At 39.8% G+C, this 6,171-nt stretch overlaps 1 long non-coding RNA gene across 2 annotated transcripts; it reads left to right on the forward strand.

Moving 5' to 3' along the window:
* The first annotated feature begins 924 nt into the window (after positions 1-924).
* Positions 925-5,810, forward strand: LOC138105929 (uncharacterized). 2 transcript variants are annotated; one of them, XR_011148803.1, is made up of 4 exons: positions 925-999; positions 1,323-1,406; positions 4,618-4,689; positions 5,054-5,810. It is a non-coding gene; the product is annotated as an uncharacterized lncRNA (long non-coding RNA). The 2 variants fall into 2 exon arrangements; XR_011148802.1 differs by having other exon boundaries at positions 5,078-5,810.
* Positions 5,811-6,171: the final 361 nt, after the last annotated feature.

The following is a 6,171-nucleotide window of genomic DNA, read 5'->3' on the forward strand; positions in this document are numbered from 1 at the left end:
AGTCCTCAGAGCTGGCTGTGAGACAGAGGGTCTTCAGGAGGTTTTGCGTGGAGCAAATGAACAAAACCAAAGTTGACACAGGAGACATTCAAGATAAAATGAAAAATAAAATAAAATACAGTTAGGGTGAGATTAAAACAAGTATCCAAACAAAGTTTATATAATTTTAAATTAGGACATAGGCACATGATTGACTTAGAATGGGATACCAATTTACAGCCTATTTCTTCAGCAGCCCACCCCAACAGCCACTATAGCCCTGCCAATATGCCCTCTAGCTGTAACTAAGCTATGAACGTGTCTGAACTCTGAGTTGGCAGAATCAAGAACCCATGCATAACACCACCTGTCTTCAGAGCTGGAGCTCTTTGGGATGAGCTTTATTTCCCCAGGTTGTCATAATGCATAGAGTCTAAGGCCATTGAAAGATTTCTTTCCAACTTTGCTTTCCTGTTTTTTTTTTTTTTTTTTTTTTTGTTTTTTTGTTTTTTTTTTTTTTTTTTTTTTGTTTTGGGTGTGTTTTCCATGTTTTGCTGTTGAAAGTAGAAGATTAAAGGGAAGGAAAGGCAGAAGCAAGAAGGAAGCCACTGTTTAGTCTGTTTCCCAGACTAAAGCAGCTGCAAGTCTTCTTGACCTTCATGTGGACTATACAAAAGAAAGACAAAATTGCTCCCCCCTCCATGCCCTTTCAATATTGTCAAGGTGGCGGCCCAATTAGTGCTGTGTGCTAGGCATGCAGAATGGCAGGGTTTTATTTAGTCACAAACATTTTCATCTCTGCTGAATGAACAGCAACTAATTCAGATTTCCTCAGACTGCACAACCAGTTCCTATTAACAGTAATTAGAATGAAGTATGTGCATTGAGGGAAAACAGATGTAAATGATGAAGAGATGGCAAGCCTGGTCTCAATCCCTCCAAATAGTTATCACCACCTTACAGCTTGAAGTATCTGTCTGCAAAATGTCTTCAGAAGGGTCTGGAAATTGCCTTTGTGGGGTAAAAATTTTGCTGTTGGTTCTATTTATGAAAATGTTTTCTTACATGTCTGAAAGTGGAGGAAAATTATTTGTTATACAAAATGTCCGTGATACTTGCACATATACAAATTTTAAGGAAGATATCAGTAAATATTTTCATTGGATTTTTTTCCCTTCTTCTGTTACCAGAAAGATTATATAAGAAACAGCAGTGTAAAAAAAGCTTCCTACCTTCCTATAACAGGATTAGCTTATTTCATAAGGGGTGAAAACCTGTAAAAAGCTGAAGAAACTGAATTTGAAAGTCAGTCTAACATTAACCAGTTAAAAAAAATGGTTCAGGTATGGTTTCATTTCAACATAAATTATAACAAGGATAATCACACCATCTAAATGGATGGATGGATAAATCACCCTCTGAACAAGGTAAGTCAGAATTCATGCTTAGCTTTTAGTTGCTACCATTGCTTCAGACAAATCTCAGCCTAAATTTTTGAAAGTTGGTATCAGACAATGTGCGGATGTTTGATTTTACCTTTGAAGTGCCTTTCACTTCAGTTTTGGTTACCTTTCTGCGTAGTCTTTGGTGGATGGAGCCTCTGTATGCTTGCTGACCTTGGAGACCCTAAGAAGGCAATCTGGCTGCAATACAAGTTCTGTATTACTGTGGAGATTCTTCTTGTCCTGTTCATGTAAATTATCGTGTCCATTAATATCAACAGGCTCAAGATTTCATCCTAATCCTTTACAATGCTGCACCTTTTCAGGGTTAGCTTCTTGAAATCAAGAGGAGATAGCTGGTTCAGAGTCCACTTCATTCATGTCTCAAATCAAAGGGAACATAAACAGATGTGCTGGACAACTGCAGCAAAAGCACATGAACAGTTTTGAAGCACACTATCTTACCTTGGCTAATCATGAGAAGTACTAGGGCATCCTATAGTAAGATAACAATAAACCCTTTTATCAACATCCATTTTTACCCTAGTAATGGAGGAGGTCATTTTTAGACAATTTTTGCACTCAACTTACACCTGAATGAGAACACATATGGCAAAATAAGACTCAGACCTGGTTTTGAAAAAAATCAAACAAAACACCACTGGGTTTGTTCTTAGCTTTTGTTTTCTTTTTCCAAGTACTGTAATTGAACAATCTTTATTTTCACAAAAGTGCTGTTCCACGCAAGCTCTTAGTGCTTGAGGATCAATGAGAGATGTTGGAAGGTGAAATTTAGACTGACAGAGGAAAAAAGGGCTTTTGCAGCACATTTCATTATTTTTAAATAAATGACCTTAATGCATGCTTTAAGCAGGAGCTGGCCTTGAAGAACGGCAGTGGTAAAAGCACTGCCAGCTGGACTGGAACATGGGCCCTTTGTTCCAAATATTACGTATTTATTCTGGATCTAAATGAATATAGGATTTTTTTTCCATGCTTTAATAATGAAATGAATGCCTGCACTCCCCCAGGGAACTGACACTGACCAAGAGGCAAGCAGTTGTCAGACACTGCCTGCAGCAAAGCTTACAGCTGCTCCAGATCAAGCTGCACTGAAGAAAAGACTATTAGGTCTCTGGGGATGCAGATAATAGACAAAAATTATAATGTATGTGGACAAAAGTAGAGGACAGTAGTGCTTTCTGGGATTAAGAAGCAGGCAAAAAAATGGTTTTGTTATGCCCTGCAAAATGATTGCTGACTCTCGTTTTAGGATGACCCCTGACCTGAAGGAAAATAATGGATGCCCCATCTGCTTGATACACAGGAATCCTCAGGCACCATTTTGTCCTATTATGTCAAAACTGGTGTTAGAATTATGAATGCGTTACCATTTGTCTTTCCTTTGTTACGTGAAACAAAGGTACCAGATACTTACCAAAACTCCCCCCTGCAAGTATCGTTCCTCCTGCATAGGGATGAGACAGAAGCAGGTCTTGCTCGTGCAGTCTTGCTCCTCACTCTGTTTTCATTACGGAGGAAGCCATCCATCTCAGCTCGGAGCAGGCATCTCTCCAACGAGCTACGGATGGGCTGAGCACTGCTAATAGGATATGGAGGCTTTCATTACTGCGCTACTCATCTGAAGCTGGGCCAGCTGGGGAGAGACTGAAGGGCATTACTGTTTATCAGCTGTGGGAAATAGATGAGGGAATCTGTTCTGCTCTCCACTTCATATCACCAGCAACATTTCCAGCTCTCTCAGCGTTTTTTGCAAACGTTTTATGAGAATCTGAGCTATTTTCCCCCAGTGGCACCACTGTTCAGGCTGAGGTTGAACCATGTTGAACAAGGATGTTGTGCTGTAGCTCCTATGTTAAAAAACTCTCTTTTTCTAGATGCAATTCCATGGTCTTCAACCCTGGAGCTTGCACAAGATGCCAGAACCAAAATCTTAGAAGAGGTGCTTACATGTGGAATTTCTTTCACAAATTGGAGTAGGACATCTACAATTTCCAGTAATTTCACTGATGCTCAAGAGGACCGATTGGTTTATTTTTGTAGACATGAAAAGGGGAACATAGCAATAATGAAACAGTGCTTGATCATAACAGTCACACAAACAGGAAGCAGTTCTTCTGTCTGTGTGGGTTTCAGTGCATTTTTATTATTTCTTTAATCTGATGCAGGAAAGGTCTTTCTCCTAGGCCTGATCCAGGACACCAGGAGGTGGCATTGCTCATAGAGAATAGCACAGTGATCTTCACTTGCAGGCATCTAGTCACCATGAACATTGCCTAAATTGTCCCTGTGTTTGTACTTTCTACACAATCTGTTCCTCATGGTGCTGTTGCTGGGAGCATTTATTCTGATTATCTCTTGCATACAACCTTCAACCCATCCTTTTGCCTGCAGCAAGCTTGGGCAGATAGAAGTAAATTGGCTCCCAGCTGTAATACCAAGCCTTGTGTGTCTCCTCCTGGTTGCCCAAATGCCCCCTCCAGCATCATCCAGCACCTGTGAGGATGCAAGCAAAGATTTCTCTGTAAGGAGAAAAAAAGCCAGCATGGATTCAAAAGGGATGGCAGCAAGGTATAATCAAATCTGCCAAGTAGCACAGAGGATTATTATTTCAATCCCCTTTTTTGTAATTGGGAGCAGACAAGTTGCAGAACACCTTTGTGTTATGTACACTAGTAAAATCATCAGCACTCACAGAATGTCCCTCACTATTAAGGAGATGCATTGGCTCTTGAAAGGAAAGGGAAGATAGCAGAGGAATGCATCTCCTGGCCTGAGTTCACCTGGCATCCATGGCACTGCTGCCTGCAATGCAGGGGCAATACCTTCTTTTGGTGCTTTTTCAACATGAAAACTGACTAGCCCAGTGACCTGGGAAATGTTTGAAGATGACCTGAGAGAGAGATTAGGAGAGAGACAGGCAGAATAAACCCCAAACAAACATAGGTCTTAAGGGAACAATCTACTGTAATTCCCACTGCACACCTGGGTAAGTTTGCCAAGCTGTATCTGGGATACCAGACAGCAGCTCCAGAATTTCACTCAGATAAATGTCCCTAGCTATGCTGTTACTACATAATTACATGTATCTGATGTGCGGTGACAGCTAGAGGAATCTGACTCATTTGTCAGCTTCAAACAAAGCTCAGTAATAACACTTTACATCTCCATAAAGGTTGTCATGTCTGGAACACAGAATGCGCTTAATGATTCAGCAGCATCTTCATTCAGGAGATCCATTTTTCAGGTATGAGGAAGTTTAAATGCACAGAAGTTAAATAACTTGTCTGAATTCATGCAAGACCTCTGACTCAGAGCTGAGAATATAATTTAGAATAACCAAGACCTCATCTTGTTTTTAACCACTAACTAACAATCTGTTTTAAAATAGTTTTTACTTTTGGATTAAAAGATAAAAACTCACTGTAATTTATGATACATAGCTAACTTGATTTCAATGCAAAATTCTCAGTCCATTTCATTGTTTCACTTCCTGAGATCAATAAAAAGCTAAATATATTCTCATAGTTTTAGTGATTTAGAGGAATATGAATCACCTGCACTAAGAAGGCATAACAGTCATGCTGGCATTTTAATACTACATTTCTCAGTGACTACCGAATCCTACCCTCCAGATGTGTAAAACCAGTGACAAAAGCTGTGATGCCATTACAAAGCAGCAGTTCTGTTGTAGCATCTGCCCTTTGACCACAGCGCTTCTGCTCTCTTCTCTACTGGGCCACAAAAGAAGAACTTTTCTCTGAGACCCAGCTGGCCCTGGCTTGATACCTCAACACATGAGGATTCATAGTTCTTATTCCATGGTCATCTTCGGCTGAGCTGCAGATGCTCCTCTTTTCAGGAATTTACTAGGCTATTTTCCTTCAGTGGAGTCCTGTGGCAACAATCCACACAGGTTAGTTGTAAACGGTGGAAAATTCAGTACTTGTACTACTGTATGTCTGTTGCATTTCAGTATGGATATTTCTTGTCCTTGTCATAGTCTATAGGCCAAACCGTGTTCAAATACCTGTTTTTCATGTTTCGTACACTGAGGACATTGCCTCTCTCAGTCGTACCTTTCCCTTTTCATTTTTGCCCAGTCCTCCTCATAGCTGTAACCTTCACATTAACCTACCACAGACCTTCTCTGCACTTGCCTGGATCTTTTTGAGACAAAAGTTATCAGGGGATTGCGACATGTACTATAAATCTGTATTCATGTGATACTGTTCTAAAAACTGCCACTGATTTCCACAGAGCTTTGACATAACTAACTGTATTAATTGAAATTGAATTTCTCTGTTTTCACCCTCTCTGGTTATTTACTCTATATTTCATTTTCTACAGATTGCAAGACCCTTTGTAACCGACTTTGCTAATTAAAATATTGAACAATATTTGTTAAATTTCTCTATCTGCATTCATTGATCCTCATTCTGCAAATGTTTAGCAATGAACTCACAGAACTGATCTTCAGAGTGTCACAAATGAACTCCGGATCAAAATTCGTTATTTATTCTTACCCCAGTGCTTTGTAAGCTATAAGCAAACATGTATTCTGCTTTCCAAAATCATGGAAATCTTTGATCTTAGAATGTAGGCGCCTTAAACATCGGCTAGTATTCAGCCAGCTCTATCCAATAGCACACAAATGTAAAAACATGGAAAGTTGACAGCATCTTTATGTGACAGAATGCATCTGTTCTTCAATGTGTTCAAGATGCAA

This window comes from Aphelocoma coerulescens, chromosome 2 (assembly GCF_041296385.1).
Source record: "Aphelocoma coerulescens isolate FSJ_1873_10779 chromosome 2, UR_Acoe_1.0, whole genome shotgun sequence".
Lineage (NCBI taxonomy): Eukaryota > Metazoa > Chordata > Aves > Passeriformes > Corvidae > Aphelocoma > Aphelocoma coerulescens.